General features: G+C 48.1%; 1 protein-coding gene across 1 annotated transcript in view; it reads right to left on the reverse strand.

The window, feature by feature from the left end:
* Window positions 1-25,813, reverse strand: part of LOC119453956 (nuclear pore complex protein Nup155) — a 93,024-nt gene that overhangs the window by 38,184 nt on the left and 29,027 nt on the right. The window contains exon 2 of the mRNA XM_037715987.2: window positions 10,920-11,096. The gene's annotated coding sequence lies outside the window, so the exon portion shown is untranslated. The remainder of the gene's footprint in view (window positions 1-10,919; window positions 11,097-25,813) is intronic.

Consider the following 25,813-nt stretch of genomic DNA (forward strand, 5'->3'; position numbering starts at 1 on the left):
GCGTCCGAACTGTCGGGCATGTCAGAAAGATTGGGCGTCTGGAAAAACTGTCATTGACTGTATACTTGAAATACTGTGATGGTCGACACTGCCATAACGGTTCGCTTTCCCTCGTCGCGCACCATAGCAAACTGCAGATATACGTGCACATGTAACGCTGTCAGATTAGGCTGTGATGAGCAAATTCTTTAAAAAGCTTTCTGCCTACAAGCGAGCTTTTGCCATTCCATCCAGTAAGTACAAAGACAAACTTCGCGAAAGCGTTCGCGGTAGTTGCCAGCATGTCACCAGCGGACCAAATCTTGGCTGCCAGCCATCAGTCTCGCCCGTAATATCATGCCCAATCCCCGAAGCGGTTTACTGGTCTGAACATGTTGGAGGCCATCTCGCCGCGACGACCGTGCTTGCCACCGCGTCAGCTGGTAGCGAACTTTTGTCACGGCCCGTACGACACAGCAAGGCTTAACCAGTGGCACTTCATCAGTATCCAGCGGCAAAAGTTGCCGTTTGGTGCCAAGTTGACCAAAATCTTGGCCGTATGCCACTCTTACGCCACGAAAGGAAAAATGGGTGTGCCATGTACACGTTATGCTCGAAAAATCGACCAAGACACCATACGGTGTCCGAACTTCGGTCACCGTTTTACATTGGTCATACAGGAGTTCAGGGTCTGGCTCGGCGCCCAGCTCGATCGCTCTCTGCTGCCGGAAAAGCGACATTGTCCCGTTGCATAAGTAACTGTGCACATCGGGGTGGAAGGTACTGAATATAGACAGAAACCCACAGAAGAGACAGCTGTACGATCCCTTGACTTGGTCCACCGCGGAGCTAATGCAGCCGCTGGTCCATGCAATGCCACTTTAGATGGCGCGATAAAATGACGCTTGAGAGCATAGTTTCGTTTTTGAAAGCCCGAGCAACCCTTTCGGCGCAAAGTCCGTGCAGATTTCTCATATTTTGCTGAAATGTAGCAGGATGTAGCAGAGTTAGCCTCTCAGCGCAGTTCGACGCAACGGCACGGTAGCATCACTGCATTCACTGCATGCTTAGAAGTGTTCAAGCTCATAGACTGGGAAGGCTTAGGAGTGAGGATCAACAGCGAATATCTCAGCAACTTTCGGTTTGCAGACGACGTCCTACTCAACAACAATGGGGACGAATTACAGCTAATGATTGAGGCCCTTAACCGAGAAAGTGTAAGAGTGGGGTTGAAGATTAATATGCAGAAAAGAAAGGTAATGTTCAATAGCCTGGCAAGGGAACAAGAATTCAGGATCGGCAGTCAGCTTCTAGAGTCAGTAAAAGAGTAGGTTTATCTAGGTCAATTACTCACAGGAGACCCTGATCATGATAAGGAAACTTACATAAGAATAAAATTGGGTTGGAGTGCATACAGCAGGCATTGCCAAATCCTGACTGGGAGCTTACCACTGTCTTTAAAAAGAAAAGTGTACAATCCTTGCATTCTACCGGTGCTAACCTATGGGGCAGAAACGTGGAGGTTAACAAATAAGCTCGAGAACAAGTTAAGGACTGCACAAAGAGCGATGGAACGAAAAATGTTAGGCCTAACGTTAAGAGACGGGAAGAGAGCGGTGTGGAGCAGAGAGCAAATGGGGATAGCAGATATTCTAGTTGAAATTGAGAGAAAGACATGGAGCTGGGCAGGCCATGCACTGCGTAGAAGTAGATAATCGGTGGACCATTAGAGTTGCAGAATGGGTGCCAAGGCAAGGGAAGCACAGTTGAGGATGGCAGAAAACTAGACGGGGCGATGAAATTAGGAAATTTGCAGGCAAAGTTGCAATCAGCTAGCGCAAGACAGTGGTAATTAATTGTAGATTCCAGGGAAAGGCCTCCGTCCTGCCAGCGAACATAAACATAGGCTGATGATGATGGCAGTTAAGGACTGGTACCGGTTAGACGTGGCAAACAGATGCAATGCAAACCATCACCCGTCTTCCATGCCTCACCGCACTTCCTATTCAGGGGGAAGCAGGCCCAGCTGCGGCTGCCTGCACAGCGCGTAGAGAAAAAGATAAGTCAATGCACTAATCTTTCGCACCACTGCGCTCAGCCACGCTTCACAGCGCGATTCACACAGGCTTGCGTGTAATCCTCTAGAACATGAGTTCTCAAAGTGGGTTCCGCAGGCCCCTGCTCGGGGTTCCGTGAGCCACTGATAAATTTTTTCTGGTCCTGCGCTCGACAAGCGGTTAAAACAGCGAACACGAGGTGCGCTCAATCCAAAGCACCTCCATTACCCATACCCGAGTGTCAAAAAGCATATGACACTGTGTAACAGCAACGCCCGAACTGCGCGATAAATACGCAAGCAGCTTGTAGCCACCCAACCTCTGAGAACGGGCAGCGTGCCTAAGCTTTCGCACTTGAATCTCGGAAGCCGTAACTTACCACCACGCGCATTTCTCCTATTTGTATGTAGATAGGGTAGGTGCCGATAGCATGTGCACTGACATATACATTGGAGGAATAAAAAATTTTTTTTTTATGCGTTTCGCAGAAAAGCAAAAACGGCCCTAGCGTCCAACCGAAACGAAGCGGCGCAGGCTGCATCGCCGTGGTCCTCAGTGGCAATCATATGCGGCACGTGACTGACACCAACGCCGGAGCACTTCGTGCCTAATTGTGCCCTCAAAGCCTTTATTCATGCGTTTATCGCCGCGCGTAACATTTCGTTGGCGGCTAGTGGCATGCTTTCATAAGTGCGTAGTCGCCATCTATGATAGCGTCGATAACCACCGCAGTTTCGTGCGCAGCGGTTGCCGCATATAGCAGTTTCGTTTTCACTCGGTGCGCGCCTCGGCTGATGCCTTCACAACTGCATAGTCGCCATCCATGGTGGCGTCGATTGCGACCACGGTTTCGTCTGCACTTCTTTCAGCAAACGGTAGTTTCGTTTTGACGGTGCGTGCGTCGGCCGCTTGCCTTATGAACCGCAAGGTTGTCCATGATCGCGTCGATAGTGGCCGCGGTTTCGTCCGCAGCGGTTGCGGCAAGCAGTATAGTTTCGCTTTGATGGTGCGTGCGTCGGCCGCTTGCCTTATGAACCGCAAGGTTGCCGTCCAGATCGTGTCGATAGTGGCCGCAGTTTCGTCCGCAGCGGTTGCGGCAACAGTATAGTTTCGCTTTGACGGTGCGTGTGTCGGCTGCTTGCCTTATGAACCGCAAGGTTGCCGTCCAGATCGCGTCGATAGTGGCCGCGGTTTCGTCCGCAGCGGTTGTGGCAAGCAGTATAGTTTCGCTTTGACTCAGTGCAAAGCTGTCGAAGAGCACCGGCTACATCGCGATGGACGGACACTTCTTGGCGAGCAGCCGACTGGAGCAAAACTAATCGGGGTGTGCGCACGTTGGTGCGGAGCGCATCTCAAATGAAGACGCGCGCCGCAAAGAATGTCGCGAGGCCTTCGCCGTCGCTAGCACTAATCAGTCATGATATGACGAGAATTTCAGCTTCCGCACTGCTCTTGTGCTAAATAGAACCAAGATTTGCTGTTTCATTGAGTAAATAAAAGCGTGTTGATGTAGTTGAGCATTCATTTATTGCTTTCTTGATACCCTCAATAATTCAACAATTGGTTAGTTAGGACATTTCAATTCGGTTAATTTGGGGAGGGGGGTTCCTTGGCATGTTATGGAGCTTAGCAGGGTTCTCTGGAAGGAATGTGCTTCTCAAGCATGTTGCATGTTGGTCCCAGGAAATCCTGGGACCAACTCAAAGAACCCCTGCTCATTCATGAGGGGTTCTCAAACACGTTCATTCCAGGGAACCCTGCTATGCTTCACCAAGTGCCAAGGAACCTTCCCTCCTCCCCCTCCCCCCCTCTCCAAAGTAAAGAGGCTAGGTGTAGTGCCGTGCAACACGTTTGGGGCCAACGGTGGTGGTGCACCTTGATGGCGACGTGCAACACATGTGGTGCAAACTGGGTGCAATCGTCATGAGCTAAGACGGCATCGCAACCAAGGCATGACGAGAAAGAATGAGTGTTCAGTGCATATCACACAGGGAGACCTATAACCTTTCATCACAAGAGGTCTTAGAATTAGTGCCGACTCTATTTTGCGTACTGTAAAACCTCATTAATTCTGACTTCACGGGGCCCAAAAGAAATCGCCAAATTTGAATTAACCGAATGTCGAATTATCGCGGGTATAAAGAAAATAAACAAATGCCTTTTACGTCAAGCCGCTTTTACTGAATGAATTAGCAAATCCTGTTTCTATTTTGCACAAAAGCAGTGCGGAAACTGCAATTCTCGTCATCTCCTATCTAATTAGCGCTCGCAGCGGTGAAGGCCTTGCGACTTCCTTCACAGCGCGGCCGTGACGCGCATTTTCATCTGAGGCACGCTTTTCAGTGCCCTACACATACCTACATTATTTTTAAATGCGTAAACATTTCTATGCTTTCTTAACGAGAAAACTGTCTGTGCGTCCCTCAGTCCCTTGTGTAAGACGATCGCTTTCAAGATAGAGGCCGCAGCACCGAGCAACTTAACCTTCGTGCCGCCTGGCTCTTCAATGCAAACGAAGCGGCACAGCGCGCGGAGTTATCAGCAGTCCGCACTGTCTGTCCGCTTTGCAGATCGCTTTCAAGATACGGTCCGCGTGGTTGTGCCAGAGTATGTTTGATTGGTCCGTGCCGCCGCCGGACTCATTTGATCACGGTTCATAATGGTTCGGCACGGATGAACAAGGAGCTAAAGAGCGATAATGGCTTATGAAGATCGGAACGTCATCGGCGCACCTGGCGCCGCAACCTGCAGTACTTTGCTTGCATTATCAATACACCTTGCGCCTCCGTCCTAAGTGTGTGTCGTCGCAGCGCTGTCGTTTGTACTGGCAGGATCAAGTGTCATATAACTACACCTGGCTGTGTGGGAATGAGCAAGTGGCACAATGCTTACGCATACTTAGACGGAGGAGTTTCTGCTTGAAAATTTTTTGCCAGTGAGCTGATCGCCAACAAATTGTCCGTCCATTGCGATGTAGACGATGCGCTTCATCCTCGACATCTTTGCACCGAGTCAAAGCGAAAGTTTGCTGCAACTGCTGCGGACGAAATTTCGGCAGCTATCGATGGTGACCTTGCAGTTCGAAGGCAGGCGGCCAAGGGCCGCACTAAGGCAAAATGAAACTACCGTTTGCTGCAACAACTGTGGACGAAGCCGCGACCGCTATCACCGTGTTCATAGATGGCAACTGGTTGCTGCTAGCAGTCACGCTCACGTAGGCGATTAAGCACACCGAAAAATACAACATAGGTACCTCTTCGGCAGCGAACAGTGTCAACATAATATAGCTATAATGACGGCAACTATCATATGCGTATTAATAAATGGCAGAATCGACCATGGCTAGTCACATTTTTTGTCTTAACAGGCACTTATACCTACCTCTTCGTCAGCAAACAGCACTAGCATTTTTAATTTTTAAACTCTCAACATTTTTAAACTCAGAACAATAGGTATTCCAGAAATTTTTGTTTGTTGGATTTCAGCCTACTTAACTAATCGGAAACAATACGTAGATGTAGGAGGTCAACTCTCGGACTGTCTTCCAGTCACATCTGGTGTACCACAGGGCAGTGTGCTAGGCCCTTTGCTATTTATATTGTATATTAATGATATTGTTGATATTGTTAAACCTGGTGTAGAAATTAGATTATTTGCTCATGACTGTGTCCTGTTTAAGGAAATTATTTGCACTAATGATTTCAACGACCTCAATACTTACTACTCTGGGTAATATACATGAATGGTGTAAACAATGGGGAATGTCACTAAACATAAGCAAATGTGTCTGCCTTCCAGTTACTCGAAAAAAGAATCCACTTTCATATACTTACTTCTTAGGGTTTTTACCATTATAGCAAGTAAGTTGCTACAAATATCTCGTTTAATTATTTATGCGGTTTTACGTGCCAAAACCACGATCTGATTATGAGGCACGCCGTAGTGGGAGACTCCGGAAATTTGGACCACCTGGGGTTCTTTAACATGAACTTAAATCTAAGTACACGGGTGTTTTCACATTTCACTACAAATATCTCGGTGTGACACTGACTTCTAACCTATCTTGGAATCTTCATATTGATAATGTTTGCTCATCTGCCTTTCGCAAGCTATGTGTCCTGAAACTTAACTTACAACTGCTACTACATGTTAAACTTCTCTGTTACACTGCTCTTGTCCAACCAAAACTAGAATATGCGTGCATTACATGGGATCCTTATACTAAACGTAACATTGATAGTGTTGAGCGTATTCAGAGAAAGGCTGTAAGGTTTATATATAACAATTTTCTGCGTCAGACTCGCCCTCAAATTTAATGGAAGCTAATGGCATACCACTTTTACAGGCACGAAGGCAAACATTTAGATTACAATTTCTTTACGAACTTCTGAATAACAAGCTAGCTCTAGATCTATCACCGTATTTCTCACCCTTAGCTAGCAGGCCCACCCTACACGACCAACAAAATGCGCTGACGCCATATTTTGCTCGCACTGACCTGTTTAAATTTTCTTATTTTCCAAGGACCATACATGATTGGAATTGTCTTACTGAGGCAAGTGATTGAGAGTTACCACTTTTTCTGCATCGGTATTGCTCTTTTGTTGCTATTTGTTTTGGCTTTTGCTGCTTTGTTTGTATTTGTATTGTCCACCTGCTTGGACCTTGAGTCACAGTATTGAATAAATAAAATAAAAACATAATGTAAGCAACTACAACGACGACAACCTTCCCGTACGTATTGAAAAACAGACAGAACCTATCATCACCAGTTACATTTCTTAACTGTAACAGGCACCTATACTTGACATTACGACCAAACTTCTGTTAGCAACTTGTAGCTCTGACGAGCTTTATAACTCACCTCCAAGATGAATGCCAGCCAGCTCAGTTCGGAGTTCAACAGCCATGGCAGCCAAGCCAAATAGTCTTTCCGTCCCGTCAATGGGCAGTGGACATCGCTCATTGCAACGCAAAAATAAGCCTCACTGCTTTGCAAAACTGAGTAACGATAGAATTTACTCGAGTGGCAGAGAGATTTCAGCAGCTGCTACCATGGATGCACGAACCCCATGCCCAAAACATGGCGGTTTCTATCCCACAGTCCTGTGTAAATCGAAACTGATGGAAAGCCCACCACCAGGTATTTACGCAAGGGGATTATGAAAAACGATACAGCAGTTCTGTAAGCTGCCCCTACACTCTGTTTCAGTAGTTCTGCGCAGCAGAGCCAAGGCTATGTGACCTGCGAGCACAGATTGTTGTGCAGTGAAATGTAGTGCCACAGTTCGGATCCTGCTGCATGATATAAACGGCCTTGACAAGTGTTCTCGTCGGCAGGTGTTCACCTGAAAGCTCCTCTGCAGGTCGCAGCTGTGGTTGATTGCGATTTTTGCTTCGTTTTTAATAAAACATTTATTGAGGCTCTAGGATACTGAAAAAAATTCACCGACATTTACGACACTCAATAATGCGAAATTTGAGTGCAGCTATATACATGTTCTCATTTCGCAATTTATTAGCTGGCACGGAAAATATGTCTCGTGCAGCAGAGTTGCAAAACAAGTAACATTTAAGCACAACGATGGCCGCGAGCAGAGTCCGTGATCCTCAAAGATCTGATTTGCAGGTCCAGCGTGTTGGTTTTTATACATGACTCATCGAAGGTTCCAGAGTAATCGCTGGTGCCCACGTGGCCTCCAGAAAGCACTACACAATTCGCGCCGCGCATACAATCAGATTACAAAACACTTTCATGACAACAGCCAACAGATAGAACTATCGATAACATCCGAGAAACTTCTGATACATGCAGGCACGTCGTGCGTCGAGGGATAACGTTTAACATTTGTTAGCCGATGAAATGCAGTGACCGAAGAAAGATAAGAAGTGAACAGACTACGCGCGGTACTCCGGCGCCATCTCGTAGCGATCGTCAGCACTCCGCTTTTCCTTTCATCCTTCGCTGTTGTGCTCGTTCCCTCGGTTACGCTACCGACGCTCGCCACAGGAACGGGCCATTAACCCTTTCAGGGTCAATATCGTACATGTACGACCTCCGCGAACACCCTCAAAATGGTCAATGGCGTACATGTACGGAATCGCTTGTACATTTAAAAAGCGCGCCTCTTTCGATCATTCTTTTGCTTGGCATGTGCTGCCACTCGACGGAAACACGTGGAATTTTTTACTTGCGCCAATCTCCGTTTTTTTTTTTTTTTTTTTGCAACGGCGCGTCAGCTATCGCTCGTGTATCCGGGCGCACGCGGCGGCGAAGTGCACGATTCTTTCGATTATTTCTTGTGCTTGGTATGTGCTGCCACTTGACGGGAACACGTTGAATTTTACTTGTGCCACTGCCTTTTTTTTATGGCAACGGCGCGTGAGCTACCGCTCGCGCATCCCGGCGCGCGCGCGGTGGCGGCAAGTGCGCTCTTACACAGAACACCGCTCTTCTTTCTATCATTCTTTCGCTTGGTATGTGCTGCCACTCGACGGGAAGACGTGGAATTTTTACTTGTGCCAATGGCTCTCCGTTTTTTTTCTTTTTTCTATGGCAACGGCGCGTCAGCTCTTGCTTGCGCATCGGCGCGCGCGCGCGCGCGGCACCGGCGGCAACGGTTTTCTCTGCGGCGGATCCCGCTTGTTGCACTAAACCGATGGCTATCTGGCTCCAAATCTCTCAAAGGGTGACCGCTTGTTACTCGATTGTTTATCGCCCACCGCGGCGCGATTACACCTGTTCCAGGCAGCCGCCTATATACACAACGATGCTGCCGTTTTTGCGGTTCCTTTTTTGGAGACCACAAAAGCTCTATAGCCCCTTGTTGGCGATAAGACGAAGGCTTCTCACTTGTTTCGGTTTCGGACGTGCACACAACCATTTTTCAGCACGCTTATCTTCTTATTCACGAATAGACATTGTGTATTTTAGAACACAACGATTTTTCCTCACTTTACTGTCACTTTAAAAAAATTACGACCATATTTTTTCAAAATAGATTCTTTCGAAGAATTAAATCAGCAATAAAAAAATCGACCCTGGGGGGTCGCATTTGGCAAAACAATTCGCCTCAAAGGGTTAAGAGCTGCGCTCTAATACTCCACTGTTTGAATGAACAGTGCCAGAACAAAAGTTAATTGCCACGCTTCATATTGACATTATTTTCATTTAAAAAGTATAAACACTTAATTGCTTTGATAGTGGCTAAATTCATACGTGTAGCCAGCGCAGCTGCAACACTGCAGAGGACTCCCTCCTCGTAGTGCTTTGTCCTTCGTAGAATTGGTTTCCACAGACTCCCTTGTATGGTATCATTCCAAGTTACTCTCTTACGCAAAAGGGACGAATAAGTTGGCATTGAACATGCCTGGAACCCTGTGTGTGAGTGTGTGTTCTCTCTCTCCATCGTCGTCATTTTCGCGCCTTCACTTCAGATCATGTTTGAAACAGCGCGGAAGGAGTGCAGTAAACGTGCACAAATTCTAATTAGAAAAGTGGCTGCACTTATGAATGTCAGCGAGCGCACCATGCACAAGTGGCTGTTACAAGAGGGATCAAGAGATGGCGCCACCATCCGATGCGATACGCTGGCCGAGCGCTCCTTCGAACCCTCTGCTTCTGCCGTCTCTGCAACCCTCCTTTTCCTTTGTGTCTCAAGATATCTTGAAGACTCAAGCCTTTATGGTGTCAGAGAGAATATGGAACAAATTTTCTACTTCTGCTTTCACAATAGGTTATCTTCGCTGCGCAGTTGCAGCCTTAGTAGGTGCTGCTGCCGCCCGCGCTGCAACACTCGTCACTAGCAGACGACAGGGCACGGAAGGGCACCTTTAAGATGTGTTCGCCTTTCTGATTGGTCGAACAAGCCAGTAGTTTCCACAGTCCTATAGCTTCCACAGTGCTGCACAGAACTACTGAAACAATATTACATCTCAAGCGGACAATATTAATAAATTATACAGCACTCTGAAATATATTCATTAGTGAGTAGGACTTTTGCAAAACCCTCGTGAACATTGTAACAAATTCACATTAGCTGTAAATTCAAATATCAAATTTGTCCCCTTTAGGTGCTCTAACAGATGCAGTTTACAGAATTGCGATAACTGGTTTTGGTGCAGAGTTCCAAATTTGTTAACTTCGTGCTTGTATTTCTTAAACTGACCAATTTTTATAAAAAACTTCAGGTCCTAAAAAGTTTTGCTTCCTAATTTCACTAGAATTTAACTTTCCTTCTCGAATGCAACAAAATTCATTCAAATCGATCCAACTGTTTTCAGCATTTCTGCACTTTACATGTAGTAGTTGAACAAGAAGACCGGAGTTGGCCCCCAGCTAAAACTTTGTCTCAACGTTGGTAGGGTAGGTCCCTCTGATCATCAAGGGCCAAAATGAAGTGCTGTCTGTAAATTGTACAATTTATTACTGTTGCCTACCAATAACTTACACTCAAAGGTGACCATCTAAAGGTCCGAATAAGCGACTTTATTCCTTAAGAGGCCAAAAAAAAATGCTGAGAATGCCTTGCTGTGCGTCCATCTGTAACCCGTTAAGTACGTATTCTCATGCTGCCATAAAAATAGAAGAAAGTACAGACAATGCATGCACCGAGCCAACATAAAGAGAGATCAACCATGCTGTGATAGTTGAGTGATCCAGCGTTTCTGCAAAACAGTCACTGACCCATACTTCCCTTACTTAATCACTGCCCTCATTGGCACTGACATCGAAGGTGGAGTTGGGCCATGATTTCGAGCAACAAAAATCAAAGTATTCCAAAACTGCGTTTCTATTTAATGCATCACTGATAGATGCGGGTTTTCAGAGCAGCAAAGAGCTCTTAATAATAGACTGACAGTGCTGCCCCTTCCCAGCCCCACCTGCTTGCAAAGGGCGAGTGCCTCGTCCAGGAGTTTCCGGCGCTCCTCAGCATTGCGCTCGGTCCGCGCAGCCAGCAGCTTCTCGTGGGCCCGTGTGAAGAGTGCATCCTCAATGCGATACAGGGATGGGCAAACGCTGCGCAGCCGGTTGGACACTGCTTCTGCTGCTGCATTGTCCTGCACAGGCCGGCCACAACAAAATACCAAGTCACAGACTGTAAAACAACAGACAAGTGAAGTAGACGGTACAAAATCACAAGTACACGACACTCGGAAGAGAACGAATGAGCAGGTCTGGAAGTGTAACCGCCACTTCAAACACAAAATGCAGGTAGGCATACCAGCCACACTGCTGTTACGGTATCAGAGTGTATACCAAATTTACATTTTCAATTTCCCTAATTTTTCAAGATTTCCCATGACAATTGTAACCAAAATTTCCTGACAAATTTTACAGAACGTGTGACTAAAGTCAAATTTCAACCAAGTATGGTGGCTAGGGAAAATGCTGGTGCAGTGGAATGCCATTTATTGCTTGCTCAATTTCACAAACTGTTTTTCAGCTTAGAAAAAGTTCAGATCATGGATATGAGAAAGACTACACTTGTGTTATGTCTCAACGCTATTCTTCGACAAGGACAGAAGTATACGCTATAGTGCAAATGCGCTGTAATAGTACTGAGCTGTGTCAAAGGATTATATGCGGATGCGAACAGGCCGACAGCACAAGGGCAACTGACTCCCGGCAAGAGCTCATCATATCATTACTCAAGCAAAATCATCACGGCTCTCACATACCATGTGTCCCATCTCTTACTTTCAGCAAAATAGAATGTTTATTACGTCTGAAGGCAATCAGTACTGAAAATAAGGAGCAGTGCTGTGTGCAACCGAGCAACTAGTTCTGTACTTCCCAAGCTGAATGCTGTCTCAGACACATGATGGAAAATAATAATAAAAATTAAGCACGTTTTACACGTTCGTAAAACATGAAGGCGAAAGACTGTTAGCTGTGGAAGAAGACAACGCCGAACACCCGAGCAGTGGCACGAGTGCAAGAGGCAGTATGGCACAGGAGCCGAGGGCAAAAACAAAACTTTATTCCCACTCCCCCAAAGTCCCTTACATACAAGGTCCTTGTAGCGCCACCTTATGACCACTTGCACAAGGCACACAGGTGGCGACCTCTACATATGGAAATGCTGGCATGATCGGCGGCATCGGAGCCAGCTGTGGAAGAAGACAACTATGAACGTGCGAGCAGTAGCACGAGCACATCTCTGTGACCACGTGACGTGTTCAATCAGGCACACGCTAGGCACCCCTTTAGTAAACCACAACCGTGGAGCAGCCGTGGCTTGAGAGAAGTGTGCTCGTCTCGCATCGCGGAGGCCCAGGTTCGATTCCGACATAGACCAAAATTTAACAAGTTTTCTTTCTAAAGCCACTAATTTACTCTGTTTGCAGGAACCTCCCTGATAAATGCGACGTCAATCCAACATTTTTTGAAGTGTTTTTAGTCTTTACGGCGTCGGCCCAATTTCGTCACGGCCAAGGTCACGGAAGGTCAATGAAAGGTCACCGCGAACCTAAGGCTTTCGCCTTAATTCACCCCTTTTTAAAATTCACCCTTTAACTCTTTGTGGGACAGTGAGACTTACATGTCCACCTTTTTCTTCGCCAAGTTCTATTTCTTTAGATAAAAATTACTGAATCGATTGCTTTCAGACTTTTAGTGCCACCTCATGGATGTTCTAGAAAGCGATTTTGGTAGTTGTTTTTATGGTATTCGCAATGTGGCAGTACATACCTGTTGTGACGTCAGCCCACACGCGGCTATCACAGATTATCTGGTGGCCATCACTTTTGCCTCCCCGTATGCCCTTTCCCTTGCTCTGCGATCTCGGGGCATATAAACAACGCCCAAGACAATAAAGCATGATATTTCCTTGTTGGCTCCACGAGTGCCGGCGTCTGGTCATTTCAGTGGCGACGAGGGTGGGATGACGACGACACCAACAGGAAAACGGAATGGCCAGCTATACAGGCTCACCATCGTTCGACGAGGCCACCGATGAATGGCCAGCGTACCAAGTTCGTCTAGAGGCATTCTTCGAGGGCCATGGCGTTACGGAAGTGAAGAAGAAACGGGCTTTGCTCGTTGCAGCGCTGAGCACCAACACGGTGGGCGTGATTGCCGGACGCTGCGCGCCAGCCAAGGTGAACAAACTTTCATACACCGAGGTCGTGGCCCTTCTGCAACAATATTTTCGCCGGAGCCTAACGAGATAGCCCAGTCGTACAAGTTCTTCACGCGCAACCAATCGCCAGGTGAGCCGGTCAAAGAATTTCTTCTGGCCATCCGTCAGATTGCTAACACATGCAATTTCGGAGACAGTCTGGACAGAATGCTGCAGGATAGAATTGTATGCGGCTTGCAAAGCTCCAGTGTACGTCGGAAACTGTTAGCGAAAACAGGCCTGACCAGAAGCGAGGCCGAAGAAATAGCGCTGGCAGCCGAGCTGGCAGTTGAGAACGAAAGAGGGATAGGCGCGGCCAAGTCAGACGAAAATGTGTATGCGGTAACAAAGAAAGGCACACCGAGGGAGGGACGCCGAATGTCATGCTTCAGATGCGGAGGTCAGGGCACAGCGCAGAAACATGCCGGTTCCGCTCAGCTATATGCTACAAGTGCCGTCAACGTGGGCACCTGGCGAGGGTGTGCTCCCGTCGCACAGATAAATTACCTACCGCCCCGAGAGTGTCACATCAGGACGTCAGTATGCTAGAGCCGAAGGATGAGGACGCTGAGGCTGATGGCCTATTTATGCTGGGGGCTGCGGAAGACTACGTCGGATCCCTCGGAACAGTCAAGCCGCTGGTTCGTACGTTGGAGTGCCGGTCACCATGCAGCTAGACACGGGTTCACCCGTTTCACTCATCACATGGCCAACGTATATAAAACATCGGGTGGCCTGGCCTAAACTCCAAGACTCCGCATTGAACTTAACTTGTTTCCTCGGGAAACTTCCGGTGAGCAGACAGTTGAAGCTTAACGTTTCTACAGGAGGGCGTTCCGTGGCAGGCACCTTGACCGTCCTGGGATGCAAAGGGCCCAACCTGTGCGGCCGAGACCTCATCAAAACGTTCGACCTACTTAATGTACCGGTTTGCAGCGTATCAGCCAAGGCTGAGCCCATCACAGATCCAGTAGAAAAGGTCGATGTCCAAGATCTGTTAAGAGAATTTCCGGACGTGTTTAAACCAGGTCTGGGCCTTATCAAGGGTCCACCTGCCCCCTGCGCCTAAAAGAAACCGCCGTTGCAAGGTTTGGAAAGCTCGTAAAGTGCCGTACGTTACGTTCCCAAGTAGCCGCAGAAATTGATCGACTTGTTGAAAATGGCATACTCAAACCAGTGCCACACTCCGAATGGGCGGCGCCCGTAGTTCCAGTGGTGAAACGCAACGGCAGCATAAGGCTTTGCGGGAATTTCAAGGTCACAGTGAACCAAGCCTGTCTTACAGCGCAGTATCCTCTTCCCCGTATCGATGATATACTAGCCACGTTAAATGGAGGGGAGGTTTTTACTACGATTGACCTCCGCGACGCTTACAACCAGCTTCCTTTGGATGAAGAATCCCAGCTACTTACAACCGTGAATACGCAAAAGGGGCTCTTCTGTTTCACTAGACTACCATTCGGGGTTTCATCGGCCCCTGCGTTGTTTCAGAGCCGCATGGAAGCAATACTGCAAGGTTTGCCAGGGGTTCAAGTCTATCTCGATGATGTCATTGTGGCAGAAAAAAAGAATGATTGCACCACGCTTCGCAAAGTATTGGAGCGGTTCCAACAGTCGGGGTGCGGTTGTCCCCCCCATCCGGACAAGTCCAAATTTCGCCAACCGGAAGTTGACTTCCTGGGTCACAGAATAAGTGCTCATGGGGTGCAGCCGAAGACGGAAAACATTGACGCAATCCTCGAGGTCAAGGAGACGCAAAGCACAGCGGAACTGCGGTCATTCTTGGGACTGGTCACTTATTAGCACAAGTTCCTTAAGAACGCGTCCTCGGTGATGGCACCCCTGTACGAGCTTCTCCGCACAAATGTAAAATGGCGATGGGGCTGCCCACACAGGTAGCTTTTGACGAGGTGAAGACGAGGCTCAAGGAAGCCGAGTGGTTAGCTTATTTTGACGGCGACAAGCCTCTAATTCTCGAGTGCGACGCGTCGCCTGTTGGAATCGGCGCGTGCTATCCCACGATGTGGGTCAAGGTGTGTTACGTCCGGTCGGCTTCCGCTCCCGCATACTCACCCAAGCAGAGCGTAACTATTCACAGTTAGAGCGGGAAGCCCTCGCATTGGTATTTGGTGTGCTTAAATTTCGTGTCTATTTGCTCGGCAGAGTTTTCACCTTGATAACCGACCACAAACCGCTTGTAGGCCTCTTCCATCCAGACAAGCCTGTACCTGCCATGGCTGCGGGCCGGATCCAGCGCTGGGCCCTTATCTTGAGCGCCTACAGCTACAATATCCAGCACAAGGCCAACGTTCCCGCTGACGCGCTCAGCAGGATTCCAGTATCCTCATCGACACTTCCCGAGGAATCCGAAGATTGCGATGGTTGTGAGTACGTTCTTCTCACAGACAGCCTCAACGATGGGGTGATTTCGGCCAAACAGCTAGCGGCCTTGACTTCAAAGGATAGAGAGTTAACTAAGGTACGGAAGTGGGTACAGGAAGGTTGGCCACGACGCCTGGCTCGACAGGATGAGCTTTTGAAGGTATTCTTCAACAGGAAGGACGAGTTGACTGTCAGTCAGGGACTCGTGTACTGGGGCCATCGTGTGGTGGTGCCCATCGAGGCAAGATCTGCGATGCTACATCTGTTGCACGACACGCACCAAGGAATCGGTGCGATGAAAGCACTGGCATGCTCACTGTTTTGGTACCCGCGGATTGATGCGGACATAGAGCGGCTCGTAAAAAGCTGCCAGGTTTGCGTGCAAGCGGCTCCTATGCCGCCTAGACAGGAGGCGGTGCCCTGGTCGGAAACGGGACGACGTTGGTCGAGGCTACACATAGATTTTGCTGGTCCTGTTGAAGGGTACATGTTGATGATATTGGTAGATGCTCATACCAAGTGGATTGAGGTTGTGCCCATGAAAAGCGCCACAGCGTGCTCAACCATCGAGGCCTTGCGCACCACGTTCAGCAGATTTGGTATACCGGAAACCATTGTGTCAGATAACGGCCCACAGTTCACGGGGAAAGAGTTCGCCGATTTTATGCGGCGCAATAACGTCCTACACTTGCGCACCGCACCGTATCACCCGCAGTCAAACGGACTGGCAGAACGGGCTGTGCGAACCGTGAAGCAGAAATTGAAGACAAACCGACAAGGGTCGTTACAAACCCGTTTGGCGAGGATCCTGCATAGTTACCGAAGGACCCCGTTGGCCTGCGGGGAAACACCTGCAATGCGACTGTTGGGGTTCCAGCCCTGGACGCCGGCCACGATCCGGGAAACGCAAGGCGCCCGGATGGTATCGGCGGATGGTGCTACGGGTGAGATCGTACGCCGTCACTTGGACCAAGTCAAGGTGCGACTGCCGGACAGCTCATTGGCCAATTCACCAGTCCCGTGTCCCACTGACATAAGGCCAGAAAGCAACCAGAGGACCCACCTGCAGAACCTGTCCAGAACCAGGGACCCACCTGCAGCGGGATCGCCTGCATCAACAGACCTACGGCCCCTCGAGGCTACCCCAACCCTGAGGAGGTCCACTCGGATCCGAAGACCCCCCGAACGGTTTTCCCCTTAGAAAAAAGGGGGGGGGGGAGAAGATTGTTGTGACGTCAGCCCACACGCGGCTATCACAATTATCTGGTGGCCATCACTTTCGCCTCCCCGTATGCCCTTTCCCTCTCTGCGATGTCGGGGCATATAAACAACGCCCAAGACCATAAAGCACGCTTTTTCCTTGTTGGCTCCACGAGTGCCGGCGTCTGGTCAATTCTCAAACAAACCATTCCGCTTGCGCGTGCTGCATGCTGTTTCCAGCAGATGTTGGCGCACGCCCCACGCAACTCAGCATGACCAGTAAGCTTGAAAAGTTTTTTCTTACTCACGAGTTCCTAGATATCCTATTATCGTGGTTTGCTTCTTTCGTACCCATACTGTTTCCACAAAATTGTGCAATGCAAAATTCACACCCTTTCAGTGGTGATATATTTGCGAAAGCATAGCCAGTCTAACATTGTGTGGAGTATCCAATTTTCATTCTGCTTCACGCAGGAAATCTCTGTTCATGGAGGAAGCAGCTGAGCTGTTATTCAGCCTCCCAGATGACCCATGTGATAGCGAAATCCATGCGGACGTTGCAGAGAGTGATGATGCTATTCCAGCGCTAGCGGCGGTGGATGAGAGCGACCACGGTTATGAGCTTGATCAGCCGTCCCAGGTGTGAAAAAGCACAAATCATACGCAAGGAAAAAGCCGAAAAAAAAAGAGGAGGCGCGCTCACCCCTGAGCCCAAAAGGCGACGAGGAGTGTGCAGATGGAGACCCTGAGGCAGCTACTCCCTGGACAACTACTCCACCAACTCTTGTGAGACGCAAGGTGACCCCACAAGATCCGGTGTATTCAGAAAAGTTGGCTACATGTATCAAGCCATTACCGCGGCCATTGTCATTGGCCGCGGCCAATGACAGCGCCGCCAGCGTGTACGTCAGCCGGCGGGGCGGGGCCGGCGAGCAAGCGCTCCGGTCGCCCCGGTGTTTTTTTTTTTCCCTGGTCGAGGCGATGGTCTCTTTGCCGCTGACGGCATCACAAATTCGGGTACACTTTGTTTCTGACACGAAATAACCTATAGAATGAAGTGAACTCAAGGTTGTGCATGTTATAAAACGTTGCGCTAAGTAGTAAATTTTTGACGCTGTTTATCGATTCGGAAGTGGTCAGCGCAGACGCCGCAGCAGTCGTCTATGCGAAGTGGCTCGCCTGACTGGCGTGTTTTCTCATCGCTACCAATGGCGTCGGGAAAACTAATTGTATTGCCACTTATGAGCGACATAAATGTTCAGACGTTGATTGTGTTGACGAATATGGGCGCTTATAACGAGCTGCGGACGGATCGCAAGGGCTGTCGACCCCGGATCCCACGGCCAGCGAGCTAGGCCTATCTATATACCGTCTCCCAGCGATCGCAAGCTCGCCTGGCTTGATCGTTCGCTTCCGTCCGCGCCGATAAAATCAAATGTATCGCAATTTAAGAGCGACATAACTGTGACACGTTGTGCTGACCAACGTAGGAGGTTTATTACGAGCTACAAGCGGTCGTGTCGCACGCGACACCGGTTTCGGATTCGACGGCCCAGCGAGCTAGGCCTGGCAGCTCCTAGCCATCGGCGGCTGTCGACGGAGCCCACACGCGGACGCGCCTTGCGGAAACACGTCTACGCTGCTCGCACAGATGCGTTTTCATTGCGATCGCTTGTGCGAAACTAGAGAACTGTGCAAATACGTTTGTTTTCACTTTGCAAAGTTCCGCAGTATTCCGAGCGTCCATGCAGGGCCACCGGTTGTGGGCGGAGCTACGCATCGCACGTCGTTCGTACCATGTGTCCCGAATCGTCGTATGCGGCAAGTCGGACTCCGACGCGTCGTACGATGGATCGCACGCAAAATCGCACCATGTGTCTCACGTTTAATGATGACAGCGCAAACTGTACTGTCAAGATGAAAAGAAACGCGAACCGCGGAAAGCGTGGCTTTTAGCACGGTATTGGCAAGGAAGCTGATCATCAGCCAGTCATATCTGACACTCGGAACGCACACGCAGTGCCGGAACAAGATTCTAGCGCTACGGTGGCGCCGACTGAAAATAGCGACAGCCAAAGCATATGGGAGTTGGACCCATATCTTCGCACTAGCGCTGACCGTGCCAAAAGCCACGCTTTCCATGGTTCGCGTTTCTTTACATCGCGATAGTACAGTTTGCGCTGTCATCATTACTGTGCCGTCAACTTTCATCGTTTTCAAATAAAAGAAGCAGAGCAGAAACGAAAATTTCGCAGGATAGGGGCGTACCAATGCACAGCGCGATCAAACCAGATGTGCCCCCTGTGAATGTGATGACAGGACGGCGCGCACTATACCTTCAGTTATGCTTCGGGCCACGCGCTCCGCTGTTTGCGTTTCTTTCCATCGTGATAGTACATCGACGTTAAACACAAGGCGTGGGATGCTGTCCACATGTGACAGTCGCTCTTACAACACAGGCCGTTAAGAGAGAACGCAGATGACGTCATTTAAGGTGATTTACGAAAGGAACTCGGCAGCGACACTCGACACCACGCTGCCACACATCACCGACGAAGACAACTTCCACGTCGCCGCCTATCCCCAGCGCACTGGTGAAGCATGACAACTTGCACGGTCACACATCAAGAATCAAGAAAGGACAAACAGCCGACGCTACAGCCTTCGACAACGCTATGTGGAATCCAACTACCGTGTTTGGGTTTTGATCCGATACGCTGATGTGGACTGAGTGAAAAGCTGCTTCGACATTATTTTGTACCATACAATCATTTTATGTATTGGCGCAAACCTGCACTATGAGGTCGTTGCTGGATGGCATTATACAATCACAGTGGTACTGCGCATGACCTGAAGTCAACCAAGTGATGCTTCTGAAGCATTCTACGTGCGATAACGAACATTGGGATTTCATTTTTCTGTTGTTGCTTTGTTCTTTTATTCAGTCCACCTTTTCACTTTCAAGTTCTGTTTGTAACACCAGGAAGATGCTTCTTAAGGGAGGATGTGGGGCTGCAAATCAGCTTTTGAACTGTTGGGTTTTATTTTCTCAAAATTTTTGCGCGCAAATAACAGGGACGAAGAAAAGGAGACACAAGGACGACGCTTTCTACACTGATGTTTATTATTGAAGAACCACCGGCTTAAATACCCACAGATCTGCGCGATCCTGTCAATAGAACATGTCAAGAGCGCATAAAATAACGCTTGTCATGAAATGCCGCTACGCGGTCAGCATAAAAAGCAGCAATGTTCATAAACAAGCACAAAGGCGAAAACGCGTTAAAGATATGATGACAGCAGCGAATTCTCTTTATCTAACAATGAAACAGAAGGATGACTGATGCATTTTCCTTTAGTTTTTCAATCCAGTGAGCTTCCACAATTTCTCTCGCGGTTTGATTTCTATGCCTAAGCAAAATGGCGGTGCTTTCAAGACAAGGTGAGCACGCATGTTCTTCACAATGCATCGCCAAATGCGTACTAGGGCGACCTTTGAGACTAGACAAGTGTTCCCTTAGTCTCGTGTTAACGCATCTCGAAGTCTGCCCTACGTACACATGACCACACGTCAAAGGAATCTGAAAAAACAACGTTCATCGCGCAATCGACAAATTGGTTCTTACGTGGATGTTTTATACTACATCCTTTCTTAGCATCATCCTTACTTTCATACTTACTTTTGACCTTAGAACACACACTGCCTATTTTGTTTTTTGCTGAAACACCACTTTTACTTCGTAACTCCCAGCCACCTTCTTAAGTCTGTGTGAAAGGCCATGAACATACGGAATCACTGACACCTTAGAAGCTAAATCTTTCTGTCTTTGATTACTTGTGCATGATTCTTTATCCTGTTTTTAGTTTTTTCATTAATCTAGAGCATGACGCTAGCATCACAGCGAGCGGGTATCCAGCCTTTCTCAACCGATTGACTTGTTCAAGAAATGCAATGTTACAGTGTGATAACATGATTTCAACAACGCTGACCTGAAACATGAAATGACTGTACCATTCTTCACAAGCCTGGAATGGTTAGAGGCATAGTTCATTAGCGGTTTTCCATCTCGGGGCGAGAATGACCAACACACATGTTCCGGTAGAAATTCTAACTTGACATCTAGAAACTGTAGCTTATTATCTACTGGTACTTCAGAAGTGAAAGTCAAGCCCTTGCCCAGAGAATTAAATGATTTTACTACCCTATTTCTGAAACATCTTTGTCTACATGACAGCCCAAAATCAAGTAGTCATCTACATATCTGTATACCTTATATACTACACCTTCTAGATCTTTTGCCAGCTCTCTGTCTATGCTTCCCAGAAAAATGCTACTAAGGATGGGAGCTACCTTTGACCCGATGCACACGCCCCCTGCATGTATATACGTTTCATCACAGAATCCTACGTGTGTATTAGCTAAATAAAAATGCAGAAGTTCAAGAAAAGACTCAACAGTCATCCCGCACGTGTTGCGAAATGACACCTCGTCATTCTCATTTGTTATGCAATCATTAACACTGCGCATTAAGGGCCCATGCGGCAAGGAATAATAGAGGTCTTGAACATCTATGCTGAATCCCCAGCTGCAACTTGTACTATCTGATGCCAAAAATTTCACAAGGCCTTCAGAGTTTTTTAATAAGTACGGATCCTGTACTTCCAAGGAATTCAACATTTTTCTGCAAGAATCCTGCGACCAGAACCTGCCAACACCCTCGCTCGGACACAATTGGCCTAAACGGATTCCTTGCTTGTGTGTTTTTGCAGTAAAAAATATATCCAATATCATTCCTTTTGAGTTCTTACATGTGACGCGAGCTTTCCTTGGTTACATTTATTCAATAGCTCCACCGCCTTCTTTTTTACAATTTCTACATTCACATCACTTTTTCTAAAGCACTTGTTCACCGCTAGGAAGCTTTTTCTAAATAACAATCATTTGGTACAACAACCAGAAAGCCTTCCTTGTCAGCTTGAACCACACGCAGATTATTCTCAACCAAATACTTAGCAGTCCTATCAATATTAGGTCTGGATCTATCGCTTACCGAAGCCTTGGCCACCACGTCACACATTCCACCACACATCGTTCTTTTTCTTTCTCTGGTACACTCCTGGCAATGTCCCTTGTAAGTGCTAATCTGTCGACGATGCCAATCCTTGGCTCCACGCAGAACTTTGGCCCCAACTTGAGTACCTCTTGATGCCGTTCTTCCACCGTTGCGCCCCTAGTAGCAAGGAATCCCGTTTAGGCCAATTGTGTCCGAGCGAGGGTGTTGGCAGGTTCTGGTCGCAGGATTCTTGCAGAAAGTTGAATTCCTTGGAAGTACAGGATCCGTACTTATTAAAAACTCTGAAGGCCTTGTGAAATTTTTGGCATCAGATAGTACAAGTTGCAGCTGGGGATTCAGCATAGATGTTCAAGACCTCTATTATTCCTTGCCGCATGGGCCCTTAATGCGCAGTGTTAATGATTGCATAACAAATGAGATGACGAGGTGTCATTTCGCAACACGTGCGGGATGACTGTTGAGTCTTTTCTTGAACTTCTGCATTTTTATTTAGCTAATACACACGTAGGATTCTGTGATGAAACGTATATACAGGCAGGGGGTGTACATCGGGTCAAAGGTAGTCCCATTCTTAGTAGCATTTTTCTGGGAAGCATAGACAGAGAGCTGGCAAAAGATCTAGAAGGTGTAGTATAAGGTATACAGATATGTAGATGACTACTTGATTTTGGGCTGTCATGTAGACAAAGATGTTTTCAGAAATAGGGTAGTAAAATCATTTAATTCTCTGGGCAAGGGCTTGACTTTCACTTCTGAAGTACCAGTAGATATAAGCTACAGTTCTAGATGTCAAGTTAGAATTTCTACCGGAACATGTGTGTTGGTCATTCTCGCCCCGAGATGGAAAACCGCTAATGAACTATGCCTCTAACCATTCCAGGCTTGTGAAGAATGGTACAGTCATTTCATGTTTCAGGTCAGCGTTGTTGAAATCATGTTATCACACTGTAAACATTGCATTTCTTGAACAAGTCAATCGGTTGAGAAAGGCTGGATACCCGCTCGCTGTGATGCTAGCGTCATGCTCTAGATTAATGAAAAACTAAAACAGGATAAAGAATCATGCACAAGTAATCAAGACAGAAAGATTTAGCTTCTAAGGTGTCAGTGATTCCGTATGTTCATGGCCTTTCACACAGACTTAAGAAGGTGGCTGGGAGTTACGAAGTAAAAGTGGTGTTTTCAGCAAAAAACAAAATAGGCAGTGTGTGTTCTAAGGTCAAAAGTAAGTATGAAAGTAAGGATGATGCTAAGAAAGGATGTAGTATAAAACATCCACGTAAGAACCAATTTGTCGATTGCGCGATGAACGTTGTTTATCAGATTCCTTTGACGTGTGGTCATGTGTACGTAGGGCAGACTTCGAGATGCGTTAACACGAGACTAAGGGAACACTTGTCTAGTCTCAAAGGTCGCCCTAGTACGCATTTGGCGATGCATTGTGAAGAACATGCGTGTTCACCTTGTCTTGAAAGCACCGCCATTTTGCTTAGGCATAGAAATCAAACCGCGAGAGAAATTGTGGAAGCTCACTGGATTGAAAAACTAAAAGAAAAATGCATCAGTCATCCTTCTGTTTCATTGTTAGATAAAGAGAATTCGCTGCTGTCATCATATCTTTAACGCGTTTTCGCCTTTTGTGCTTGTTTTATGAACATTGCTGCTTTTTATGCTGACCGCGTAGCGGCATTTCATGACAAGCGTTATTTTATGCGCTCTTGACATGTTCTATTGACAGGATCGCGCAGATCTGTGGGTATTTAAGCCGGTGGTTCTTCAATAATAAACATCAGTTGTTAGAAAGCGCTCGTCCTTGTGTCTCCTTTTCTTCGTCCCTGTTCATTTGCGCGCAAAAATTTTGAGAAAATGAATCTGTTCCAACTAGGCCGACTCGCAGCTATGCTTCAGTTGGGTTTTACGTGCCAAAACCACCGTCTGATTAGGCGTACCATAGCAGGGGAATCCGGATTAATTTGGACCACCTGGGGTTCTTTAACGTGCACATGAATCTGTTGGATAGATATTTATAAATTTTTTTTAATTTATAGGTTTATGTATCTTCTTTAGGGACATATTCTAAATTTCATTAATTGTGGGGTCTCACACGTGCTCTTGGGACAAAGGAACGACATCACAGTAGTGCAAACAGTCAAAAGAGCATTTAATGCACCTTTCAAACACTAATGCACGCTAGCCGAATTACTATGCACAGAACATTCATATGGGCGCGCAACAAATCAAGGAAGTCCGACTCACCGCGACCGGATAGCGAGCGAATATGTTCAACCCATGCTATGACACCATCGCCTATAGTCGTTCAAGTGTACGGTCACGCGAACGGTTGCACGTTCGAATGATCCGTGTTCGTCCATACCGGTGCCCTGTTCCTAGCCCCGCGAGATGGTCTCGCGAAACGTGGATTGGCGTACGCGCAGGACGTCCGCATCGCTCACGGATCCCAACCTAAAGAGGAAGCGCTTTCGACCTTTTTCTCCAAGGCACCCTGCCGTTCGGTGGCGTTAGCATCGCGACACTCGCGCCATCTCTTGCAATGCGCCGCAACCACTATGACCGCCACCGACGCTTAGCCACGTGAAGCCAGACTACAGGAAACGCGATAGAGTCGCGCATCCCCACATCCCCCCAACCTTAAATCACTACACATACTCCGGCGAAACATGTCACACGGTCTATCAACGCGTGCGTCGCGAACAAAAGTTAGTACATGCGACAGTGGCCGCGCCAAGGAAATGTCCACAAGTTATCCACAACATGCGAGCCAACATTGTCTCTGGGGTTCACCGCTGGCGTCCGTTGGTCACGGCACCACCTTTGCAGATTCAATGGCACGACTGCAGCACAGGACTCCGGACGGCGATGCAGAAGTCGGCACGAGCAAGCATCGCTCGCGCTGACGCGCCCTGCTGACGAGGGCCGCAGTAGCCGTTGGTGACTGCCGGCTCTTTTCCCAGTCGCCGAAGGTTGCGAGCCGGACACAGGTGGCCGCCGAACTCGCTGCACCGAACTGGCCACAGGCATGTCCATCGCTTGGTGTGGCTCGGTCGTAGTCCGGGGCAGCAGCACAGACGATGTGCAGGTGACAGCAAAGCAGGGGACTCTGCTCACGCTACGTACACTCAACGCACTCGACAAACAATGAAGTAGTGCAAGGGAGAGGAATTCTGTATGCGCATCGCCCACGTGGTACGATGTTCAATTCGGCTAGCAAAATTTCGGGCGGCATTCAGATGCTAAATTCACGTGAACAAAGTTTGCTTTCTTGAGTCGAACGAGTAATTTCAATTCGAGCGAGGCTAACTAGAATGAGGGAAGCAAAGTGCGACAACCTCAACACCACGGTCCCCAGGTTGTGTCCCTCAACGTGCGACAGGCGGCTTTGTAAAGCCTTAGGCCTAATGCATCTCTACCCTGACAACAACCGGCACCCAAAAAAAAAACATCACCCAAAATGGCACAACAGGCAGCCGCGAGGAGACGTTAGCTCTGTGGGGTGGTCCTACCCGCTCGATGCACACAGCATCCGAGTTGACGGCGCCCACCGTCCCAGACGGTGTCGGAGCACCCGGTGCCAGGCCGCAATACCAGTCAGCCCGTAGCAGCACCCATGGCCGACAAGTCGCGGCTCCCTGAGCCGCGACTTCCGAAGTCAAAGAGATAGAAGAAGCTATTTACATAAGAAATTCGGACCACCCACGAGGCTTCCATACTCACACGCTTCAGGCTTGCCAATGCTCCGCGGGCGCTAGGCCTCGCTCTCCCAGGATGCAGACCACGTGGCTCTCGTACCGACGAGTGCACTTCAAAACACTCGCGAAAAAGCTTAGCATGTTGAAAAGTTCAAACACGCTACAGCAATCGTCGCCTCGCTCAAGAAAGCACGCCGCCGACACTAGCGGTGAAAATCCACGCTAGGACTACGCTTCGATTGAAACAAAGGTTGTCTTGAACCAAGCAAAACTGTGAAAATTATCGTCCG

Source organism: Dermacentor silvarum, chromosome 5 (assembly GCF_013339745.2).
Source record: "Dermacentor silvarum isolate Dsil-2018 chromosome 5, BIME_Dsil_1.4, whole genome shotgun sequence".
NCBI classification, from domain to species: domain Eukaryota; kingdom Metazoa; phylum Arthropoda; class Arachnida; order Ixodida; family Ixodidae; genus Dermacentor; species Dermacentor silvarum.